The sequence below is a fragment of the Molossus molossus genome, unplaced genomic scaffold (genome assembly GCF_014108415.1).
Source record: "Molossus molossus isolate mMolMol1 unplaced genomic scaffold, mMolMol1.p scaffold_m16_p_11, whole genome shotgun sequence".
Lineage (NCBI taxonomy): Eukaryota > Metazoa > Chordata > Mammalia > Chiroptera > Molossidae > Molossus > Molossus molossus.
The window spans coordinates 79,185,143-79,197,136 of record NW_023425346.1 but is presented as its reverse complement, the minus strand read 5'-3'; positions in this window follow the sequence as shown (position 1 = coordinate 79,197,136).

The following is an 11,994-nucleotide window of genomic DNA, read 5'->3' as shown; positions in this document are numbered from 1 at the left end:
GGAGACAGGTGTGGAACACAGAAAACCGAGAAAATTAGGAGAGAGAGGAGAGAACGCAGAAAATGTAGAGAATCAGGAAAGAGAGGAGAGAAAGCAGAAAGCAGTGAAAATCAGGAGAGAGATGAGACAAGGTAGAAAACAGAAAAAATCAGGACAGGGAGAAGAGAAGGCAAAAAACGAAGAGCATCAAGAAAGTTGAGAAAACGTAGTAAGTGGAAAGAATCAGGAGAGAGAGGAGAGAAGGCAGAAAAAGGAGAGAATTGGGTAACAGAGTCCAGAATGCAGAAAATGGAGAGAAGCAGTAATAAGATGAGAGAATGTAGAAAATGGAGAGAATCAAGAGACAGGGTAGGGAACACACACACACACACACAAAAAAAAACACAGAGAATCAGGAAAGAGAGCACAGTATACAGAAAACGAAGAGAATCAGAGGAGAGAGGAGAGAATTCAAAAAATGAAGAGCAGCATTAATAAGATGAGAGAATGTAGAAAATAAAGAGAATCAAGAGAGAGGAAAGAACACAGTAAACAGAGAGAATTAACCAAAAGTTAAAACAACTCAGAAGAAGGAGAGAATCAGGAGACAGAGAAGAGAATGCATATTATGGAGAGAATCGGGAGAGACAGGAGAAACCAAAAAGGAAAAGAATCAGGAGGGAGAGCAGAGAATGGAGAAAACAGAAAGAATCAGGAGAGGAGAGAGCACAAAAAACGAAGAGAAGCAGTAATAAGATGAGGGAATGCAGAAAATGAAGAGAACAGAAAGAGAGAAGAGAGCAGAAAAAAAGAGAGTGAATCAGGAAAAGAGAGAATGAAGAAAACAATCAACAGAGAGAGGAGAGAACACAGAAAATGGAGAGAATCAGGAGACTGGGCATGGAACACAGAAAACGCAGAGAATCTGGACAGTGAGCACAGAATTCAGAAAATGGAGAGAATTAGGAGAGAGAGGAGAGAACGCAAAAAATGAAGAGAAGCAGTAATAAGGAGAAAGAACATATAAAATGAAGAGAATAAAGAAAGAGAGGAGAGAATGCAGAAAATGGAAAGAATCAAAATAGAGTGAAGAGAACGCAGATAATGGAGAAAATCAAGAGAGGTTAGCAAACAGCAGAAAAGATAAAGGCTGAGATCGGATGGAGGCCTGAGCTGGTGAGACACATTTTCATAATTTAAGAGGAAAAGAGATTCCAAAATGGCTGCGAAGTGAATGGAAGCTACCCAGACTGTCTCCCAGGACCAAACTGGAATCACAACTAAAATATAGACAAATCGTCAACAAAAAGCAACAGAAAAGTAGCTTGCGAAGATCATATAACCAGAAACACTGAATCGATCCTGGTATGATTGTGGAGGTGTGAGAGGTAAGCTGGGAGCCCACGAACAGCAGCGGCCATAGCTGTGAGCAATGCCCTCTGGTTAAACTCCCAAGTTGCTCCACAGCACAGAGCCGGGACAGACGCTAAAATAGCCACAGCCACTCACCTTGGGCTCCAGCAAAGGGAGGACAGACTGGACTGGAACTGCGTGGGGACACTCAGGAATTAGAGGGCACTCAGAGCTTTTGCTGAGTTGCAGCCACACAGGACGGTGGCCATCTTACTCCTTCCCAGGGCTCTGGGGAGAGGTGGCAGCCCCTCCCTCAGAGATTCAACCCCACCCAGGTGGGCCATTGAAATGCAAATTGAGGCTAATTAATAACCAGCATCTGCCCCACCCTTGAGAAATCCCCTTACACTGAGCATCTGAGGGAGTTTTTCATTCAACCGAGAACCCAAGATTCTTCAAGTAACCGCTACTGATAGCCGCAAGGCAAAAACCTAGAGGATAACTGAACCATTACTGGGCTAGCAACTCTAACCAAGAAAGTAATACTTCACAGTGATGTTTAACATGGGTCCTCCCTTGCTCATCCAAACCCAGGAGAGGGAGCTACAAACAGCAGAACACCAACCCCAAAAGGGAAAATTTGGCAGGCTCCAAAGCTCACTGTGATAGCCAAAATGGTGAAATGAAGAAACAAAAGCAAAATGAAAGAACAGGAGACCTCTACTGAAGATGAGATAAATGTGGAGCAGTTAAGCAAGTTGAGAGAGCTAGAATTCAGGGCCATGATCTTGAGGAAGCTCAACAGAATGAATAAGGACATCAACACCATGAGTAAAGACCTAGAAATGTTGAAAATAAACCAACTGGAAATTCAAAAACACCAAGAATGACATATCAGAAATAAAGAACACATTGGAAGGTCTAAAGAGCAGAGTAGAGGAAGCTGAGGACTGGATCTGTGAATTACAAGACAGGGTAGAAAAAATCAACCAATCAGAAAACCAAAATGAAAAAATAATTGAAAAACAGGGAGACAGCTTAAGAGAACTGTGGGACAACTGGAAACATAATAATATTTGCATCATAGGAGTCCCCGAAGAAGAAGAAAATGAGCAAGGGTTAGAGAATATATTTGAAGAAATAGTGACAGAAAACTTCCCTAATTTGGTGAAGGAAGAAGGCATTCATAAGTTCAAGAAGCACTGAGAGCCCCAAGTAAGAAGAACCTAAACAGGCCCACACCTAGACACATAGTAATTAAAATGCCACAAATTAAAGACAAAGAGAGAATCCTAAAAGCAGCAAGAGATAAGCAACAGGTTACCTACAAAGGAACTCCCATAAGGCTCTCAGCTGACTTCTCAACAGAAACACTACAGGCCAGAAGGGAATGGCATGAAGTAATCAAGGTCATGAAAAACAAAGATCTCAATCCAAGACTACTCTACCCAGTATGGCATTTATTCAAAATAGAACATCAAATAAAGAGCTTCCCAGACAAAAAAAATAAAATAAAATAAAAAGGCTAAGGGAATACATTAGCACCAAAACAGCACTGCAAGAAATGTTAAAAGGACTGCTCTAGGTATAAGAAATAGGAAGAAAAATATAACCAAACTAAACAAAAATGACAATAAATAAGTACATATCATTTATCACCTAAATGTGAATGGTTTGAATTCTCCGATAAAAAGACACAAAGTAGCTGGTTGCACAAGAAAGCTTAACTCATATATATGTTGTTTACAAGAGACCCACCTCACAACAAAACTCACATACCCTGAAAGTGAAGAAATGGAAAAAAAACTCTTCCAAGCAAACAGAGAAAAGAAAAAAAAAGCTGGGGTAGCAATACTCATATCTGATAAAATAGGTTTCAAAATGAAGGCCATAACAACGGACAAAGAAGGCCACTACATAGTATTGAAAGGATTTATCCAACAGGGAGCTATAACCTTGATAAACATATATGAACCCAATATTGGAGCACCAAAATATATTAAAAATCTTCTGGAGGACTTCAAAGGAGAAATCAATAATACAATCATAGCAGGGGACTTCAACACCCTGCTGACACTACTGGATAGATCCTCTAGACAAAAAACTAACAAGGAAATAGAGACTCTAAATGAAGCACTAGACCAAATGGATTTAATAGATATCTACTGAGAATTACACCCCAAAACTACAGAATTCACATTCTTCTCAAGTGCACATGAGACATTCTCAAAGATAGACCACATGATAGGACACAAACTAAATCTCTACAAGTTCAAGAAGATGGAAATCATATCAAGCATCATCTCAGATCACAATGGCATGCAACTAGAAATCAATTGCAACAAAAACATGCAAAGACATTTGAACACATGGAGGCTAAATAGCATGTTATTAAACAATGAATGGGTTACCGAGGAGATCAAGGAAGAAATTAAAAACTTCCTGGAAACCAATGAAATGAACACACAACAACATAAAATCTATGGGATGCAGCGAAAGCAATTCTGAGAGGGAAGTTTACAGTACTCCAGGCCTACCTCAAGAAACAAGAAAATTTTCTAATAGACTATCTAACCTCACAACTTAAAGAATTAAAAAGCAAACAACAACAACAACAAAAAACAGAGCAAGTAGAAGAAAGAAAATAGTAAAGATCAGAGCAGAAATAAATGACATAGAGACCAAAAAAAAAAAAAAACAATTCAAAGGATCAATGAAACTAAGAGCTGGTTTTTCGAAAAGATAAACAAGTTTGATGGACCCTTAGCTAGACTCAGCAAGAAACAAAGAAGAGAACTCAAATACACAAAATCAGAAATGAAAGAGGAGAAGTAACAACTGACACCACAGAAATACTAAAGATCATTAACAACTACTATGAACAATTATATGGCAACAAATTCGACAATCTAAGCGAAATGCACACATTTCTAGAAACACACAGTCTCCCAAAATTGGACCGCGAAGAGATAGAAAACTTGAACAGACCAATAACAACTAAGGAAATTGAAGAGGTAATCAAGACTCTCCCAGCAAACAAAAAAACTAACGTTTAAAAAAAGAACTAACACCCGTTCTCCTCAAACTATTTCAAAAAATTCAAGAAGGAAGACTTCCAAACTTGTTTTATGAGGCCAGCATAATTCTAATTGCAAAACCAAGAAAAGACACTACAAAGAAAGAAAACAACAGGCCAATATCCATGATGAACATAGATGCCAAAATCCTGAACAAAATACTAGCAAGTTGGATCCAGCAATACATCAAAAAAATTATTCACTATGACCAAGTGGGATTCATCCCAGGGATGCAAGGCTGGTACAATATTCACAAATCAATAAATGTGATACACCACATAAACAAAATGAAGAATAAAAACCACATGATCATATCAATAGATGCTGAAAAAGCATTCAACAAAATCCAGCATGCATTTCTGATAAAAATGCTCAGCAATGTGGGAATAGAGGGATCATATATCAACATAATAAAGGTCATATATGAAAGACCTACAGCCAACATCATACTCAATGGGCAGAAACTAAAAGCATTTCCCTTAAGAACAGGAACAAGACAGGGATGCCCACTTTCACCACACTTATTTAACATAGTACGGGAAGTCTTAGCCACAGCAATCAGACATGAAGAAAAAATAAAAGGGATCCGAATTGGAAACGAGGAAGTGAAACTGTCATTATTCGCAGGTGACATATTATACATAGAAAACCCTAAAGACTCCATCAAAAATCTACTAGACTTAATAAATGAATTTGGCAAAGTAGCAGGATACAAAATTAATGTCAAGAAATCAATGGCATTCTTATACACCAATGATGAACTCCCAGAAAAAGAGAAACTGAAAAAATAATCCCATTTACCATCGTGGCAAAACAATTAAGATACCTAGGAATAAACTTAACCAAAGAAGTAAAGGACCTATTTGCAGAAAACTACAGGACAGTGAAAACAGAAATAGAGGAAGACATAAAAAAAAGTGGAAGCACATACCTTGTTCGTGGATTGGAAGAATTAACATGATTAAAATGTCCATATTACCCAAAACAATCTATAGATTCAATGCAATCCCCATCAAAATACCAACAATGTATTTCACAGAACTAGAACTAATACTTCAAAAGTTCATATGGAACCAAAAAAGACCCCGAATAGCCACAGCAATCTTGAAAAAGAAGGACAAAGTAGGTGGGATCACAATACCAGATATCAGGTTATACTACATAGCTACTGTCATCAAAACAGCCTGATACTGGCACAACAACAGGCACAGAGACCAGTGGAACAGAACAGAGAACCCAGAAATGGACCCAAGACTTTATGCTCAATTAATATTTGACAAAGGAGTCAAGAGCATACAATAGAGTAAAGACAGTCCCATTAATTAATGGTGTTGGGAAAATTGGACAGCTACCTGCTAAAAAAAATGAAACTAGACCATCAACTTACACCATACACTAGAATAAACTCAAAATGGAAAAAAGACTTAAATGTGACTCGTGAATCCATAAAAATCCTAGAATAAAATGTAGGCAACAAAATTTCAGACATCATACGCAGCAAAATTTTTACTGATACATCACCTAAGGCAACAGAAACAAAGAAAAAAATTAACACATGGGGCTACATCAAACTAAAAAGTTTCTGCACAGCAAAACATCAACCATCAAAATGGAAAGGGAACCCACTGCCTGGGAGAGCATCATTGCCAATGATACATCAGATAAGGGGTTAATTTCCAAAATATATAGAGTACTCATACAACTCAACAAAAGGAAGACAATGAACCCAATTAAAAAATGGGCAAAGGAGCTGAATAGACAACTCTCCAAATAGGACATATAAATGGCCATGAGACATATAAAGAAATGCTCAATGTCACTAATCATCAGAGAGATGCAAATTAAAACAACTATGAGGTATCACCTTACACCTGTCAGAATGGCCGCCATCAACAAATCATCAAACAAGTGTTGCCTTAGATGATGTATCAGTGAGGGTGTGGAGAAAAGGGGACTCTAGTACACTGTTGGTGGGAATGCAGACTGGTGCAGCCACTGTGGAAAACATTATGGTGTCACTTCAAAAAAATAAAAATTGAACTTCCATTTGACCCAGTGATCCCACTTCTAGGAATATACCCTAAGGAGCCTGAAACACCAATCAGAAAGAATATATGTACCCCCACATTCATAGCATCACTATTTACAATAGCTAAGAAATCAGCCCAAGTGTCCATCAGTAGAGAAATGGATAAAAAAGCAGTGGTACATATATACAATGGAGTACTATGCAGCTGTAAGAAAGAAAGATCTCTTATCCTTTGAGACTACATGGAGGGACCTGGAAAGTATTATCCTAAGTGAAACAAGCCAAGCAGAAAAAGACAAATACCACCTGATCTCACTTATTCGTGGAATATAATAAAGATAACAGTCTGTGGAATAGGGTAGACCCAGAGACGTGGAAGTAGGGTACAGACTGACAACCCTCAGAAGAGGGGTGGCAGTGGGAGGGAACAGATAAACCACAGAACTTATATGCATGTACGCATAACCAATGGACATGGACAACAAAGCCGGGGACGGGGTGGGGGGATGGGGGGTGAGGAGGAGGGTGTCAATGAGGTAAAAAAGGAGAAACATCTGTAACAAAATTAAAAGTAATAAAGAAAGAAAGAAAAGAAAACACAGAAAACGGAGGTAATCAGGAGAGATGAGAGAACGCAGAAAACAAAGAGAATCAGGAGAGTGAGGAAAGAACACAAAAAAAGAAAAAAGAAAAGAATCAGAAAAGAGAGGAGAGAACACAGAAAATGAAGAGAATCTGCAGAGAGAGGAGAGAAGACAAAGACAGAGAAAATCAGCAGGTAGATGAGAGAATGTAGAAAATAAACAGAATCAGGAGAGAGATAAGAGAATGTAGATAAAAGAGAGACTAGAGGACGCAGAAAAGCAAGAAAATCCGGAATAAGAGCGGGAAACGCAGAAAACAGATAAAATATGGAGAAAGAAGAGAACACAGAAAACGGAGAAAATCAGAAGATGGTGGAAAGAAAGAATTAGTAGATACAGGAGAGACAGAAAATATAAAGAATTAGGAGAGACAGGAGAGAATGCAGAAAATAAAGAGATAGAGAATGCACACAGAAAAAGAATAAATCAGGATAGAGAAGAGAGAATGGAGACTACATAGAGAATCGAAGAGAGAAGATAGAATGCAGAAAATAGTGAGAATCAGTAGATAGAGGAGAGAACACAGACAACGCAGTGAATCAGGAGAGAGAACAGAGCATGCAGAAAATGCAAACAATACAGAGAGAGGGGGGAGAACAAAGAAAACAAAAAATCAGGGGAGAGACAAAAGAATGCAGAAAATGCAAAGACTCAGAAGAGAGGAGAGAACGCAAAAAAGGTAAAAAATAAAAAGAAAGGAGAGAGATCACAGAAAACTAAGAATCAGGAGAAATTGAAGAGAACGTGGAGAACAGACAGAACCAGGAGATAAAAGAGAAAACGCAAAAAACGAAGATAGTCAAGAGCGAGAAGAGAACAACAACAACAAAGAGAGAATAAGGAGTTAGAGGAGATTACGCAGAAAACAAGGAGGATCAGTAGATAGAGCAGAAAACGAAGAGAATAAGGAGAAAAGAGGACAGAACGCAGAAAGAAGGGAGAATCAGTAGAGAGAAAAGAAAATGCAGCAAACTGAAAAAAATCTGGAGAAAATGCAGAAAACAGAGAGAATCAGTATATAAAAGAGAGAACACAGAATACAAAGAGAATCAAGAGAGAGAGGAGACAAGGGGGAAAACAAAGAAAATCGGAATAGAGAGAAGAGAATGCAGAAAATGGAGAAAATCAGGAGAGAGAGAATGGAATGAAGAACGCCAAGAAAATCAGGAGATAGTAGTGAGAACGCAGAAAACTGAGATAATCAGGAGAGAGAGAAGAGATGAAAGAAAACGGAGAGAATCAGAAGAAAGAAAGAGAATTCAGAAAATGGAGAACCTGGAAAGAGAGGAGAGAATGCAGAAAACAGAATTTAAAAAGCAGAAAAACTGGGTAATCTGGAGAGAGAAGAGAGAATGCTGAGAATAGAGCAAATCAAGACAAAAATTAGAAAACACAGTAAACCAAGAAAAGCAAGACAGTGAGGAGAGAACGCAGAAAATGAAAATATCAGGAGAGAGGGACAGAATCGGGGGTGGGGAGAGAATCAGGAGAGAGAGGTGTAAATGCAGAAAAGGGCAGAAATCAAGAAATGGTGAAGAGAACATGGAATACAGAGAGAATAAAAAGATAGAGAAGATAATGCAGAAAACAAAGAGAATCAAGAGAGACAGGAGAGAACAAAGGAAATGGGGGAATAAAAACATAAAGGAGAGATTTCAGAAAATGGAGAGAATCAGAAGAGAGGGCTGAGAACAGAGAAAACTAAGTAAAACTGGAGATAGCGGAAATAACGCAGAATATGGAGAGAAAGGAGAAAACACAGAAAACAGAGGGCATCAAAAGAAAGCGAAGAGAATGCAGAAAATGGAGAGAATCAGGAGAAAGAAAAGAAAACAGGTAATCTGGAGAGTACAGAACGCTGAAAACAGAGAGTCAGGAGAAGGTAAATAATGCAGAAAACGCAGAGAATTTAGAGAGAGATGAGAGAACAGAAACAGAGAATCAGGAAAGAGCAGAGAACACAGAAAAATGAGATCAGGAGATCTCTTGATTGTCTCCGTTTTCTGCATTCTCACTTCTATCTCTTGATTGTCTCCATTTCTTCGTTCTCTCCTCCATCTCTTGATATACTCCATTTTCTGCGTTCTGTTTTCTTTCTTTTGATTTTCTCCGTTTTCTGCGTTCTTTTTTTTTTCTTAAATCTCTTCGTTTTCTCCATTCTCTCCTCTCTGTACTGAATCTCTCCGTTTTCTGCGTTCTCTTCTTTATCTCTTCATTTTCTCTGTTTTCTGCGTTCCCTTTTCAATCTCTTGATTCTCATTATTTGCTGCGTACTCTCCTCTATCTCCTAATCTTTTTCTGATTTTCTTTGTTTTCTACGTTCCCTCCACTATCTCTAAATTCTCTCTGTTTTCTGCATCCTCTGCTCTCCATACTGAATCTCTAAATTGCTGCATTCTATCCTCTGTCTTCTGAATTTCTCTTTTTTCCTACGTTCTGTTCTCTATCTCTTGATTTTCTCCTTTTCAAGCATTCTCTCCTCTCTGTACTGAATCTTTGTTTTCTGCGTTCTCTCCTCTACCTCTGGATTTTCTTCGTTTCCTGCGTTCTCTACTCTATCTTTTGATTTTCTCTGATTTCAGCATTCTCTCCTTTATCTCTTGATTCTCTCCGTTTTCTGATTCTCCCCTCTTTTTGATTCTCTCCATTTACTGCATTCTCTCCTATCTCTTGATTTTCTCCATTTTCTTTGTTCTCTCCCTTTTTTCTTGATATTCTTCGTTTTCTTCGTTCTGTACCTATCACTTGATTTTCTCCATTTTCTGTGTTTTCTCCATCTCTTGATTCTCTCCGTTTTCTGCATTCTCTCCTCTATCTCGATTTTCTCCATTTTCCTCATTCTTTCCTCTATCTCTTGATTCTCTCTGTTTTCTGCATTTTCTCCTCTATGCACCGAATCTTTCCACTTTCTGCGTTGTCTCTTATTTCACTTGATTTTCTGTTTTCTCTCCTCTCTGTACTTAATCACTCCGTTTTCTGTGTTCACTCCTGTATCTCTCAGTTTTCTCGGTTTTCTGCGTTCCCTCCTCTCTCTCTTGATTCTTTCCATTTTTTACGTTCTCTCCTCTCTGTACTGAATTTCTCGTTTTTCTGCATTCTCTCCTCTAGCTCAATTCTCTGTTTTCTGCATTATTTCTTCTTTGTACTGAATTTCCTCGTTTTCTGCGTTCTATCCTCTATGTACAGAATCTATTTGTTTTCTGTGTTCTCTCCTTCCTCTTTTGAACTTCTCCATTTTCAGCATTCTTTCCTCTCTTTATTCTCTCTCTTTTCTGCGTTCTCTCGTCTCTGTACCGAATCTCTCCATTTTCTGCCTTCTTTCCTCTACCTCTAGATTTTCTCTGTTTTCTACATACTCTCCTCTATCTCTTGACCCTCTTTGTTTTCTGCGTTCTCTCTTCTCTCTACTGAATCTCTCCATTTTCTGCATTCTCTCCACCTGGTAATGAATGACTCTATTTCTGCATTCTCTCCTCTCTTTCTTGATTTTCTCCATTTTCTGTGTTCTCTCCTCTAGCTCGATTCCCTTTTCTGCATTCTCTCCTCTCTGGACTGAACCTCTCCATTTTCTGCGTTCTCTCCTTTATCTCTTGATTTTCTCTGTTTTCTGTGTTCTCTAATCTATCTCTTGATTTTCTGCGTTTTCTGCATTCTCTATGGATCTCTTGATTTCCTCCATTATCTTTGTTCTCTCCTCTCTCTCTTAATATTCCCTGTTTTCTGCATTCTATCTATTTTTCCACCTTTTTCCGTTTTCTGCATTCTCTCCTCTTTCTCTTGATTCTCTCCATTTTCTGTGTTCTTTCCTCTATCTCTTGATTCTTTTTGTTTACTGCGTTCTCATTTCTATCTCTTGATTGTCTCCATTTTCTTCATTGTCTCCTCCGTCTCTTGATATACTCCGTTTTCTGCGTTCTGTTTCCTTTCTTTTGATTTTCTCCGTTTTCTGCGTTTATATATATATATTTCTTAAATCTCTTCGTTTTCTCCATTCTCTCCTCTCTGTGCTGAATCTCTCCGTTTTCTGCATGCTCTTGTTTATATCTGGATTTTCTCTGTTTTCTGCTTTCCCTTTTCTATCTCTTAATTTTCCTCCACTATCTCTTGATTCTCTGTTTTCTGCGTTCTCTCCTCTCCATACTGAACCTCTAAATTGCTGAGTTATCTCTTCTATCTCTTGAATTTCTGTTTTCTGCGTCCTCTTCTCTATCTCTTTATTTTCTCCGTTTTCTGTGTTCTCTTCTCTATCTCTTGAATCTCTCCATTTTCTGCATTCTCTCATCTCTCTACTGAATCTCTTTGTTTTCTGCATTCTCTCCACAATCTCTTGACTTTCTGTTTCCTGAGTTCTGTACTCTATTTTTATGTTCTCTCCTTTATCTCTTGATTCTCTTTGTTTTCTGCATTCTCCCCTCTCACGTTTGATTCTCTCCTCTATCTCTTGATTTTCTACATTTTTTGTTCTCTTATTTATCCTCTTGATATTGTTTTCTGAGTTCTGTCCCCATCACTTGATTATCTCCATTTTCTGCGTTCTATACGTCATATCTTGATTATCTTTGGTTTTTGTGTTCTCTCCACTGTCTATTTTCTCCATTTTATGCATTCTATTCTGCATCTCTTATTTCTCTGTTTTCTTCATTCTGTCCTCGCCATACTGAATATCTTCATTTTATGCGATCTCTATCTCTTGATTCTTTCTGTTTTCTGTGCTCTGTCCTGTATCTCCTGATATTCTCCGTTTTCTGTGTTCTCTTTTCTATTTCCTGATTTTCTTAATTATCTGCATTCTCTCCTCTATTGATTCTCTCCATTTTCTGCGTTGTCTCCTCTATTTTTTTTTTTATTTTCTCCATTCTCTGCCCTTTCTCTAGTCTCTGTTTCTGCATTCTGTGCCCATCTCTTGATTTTC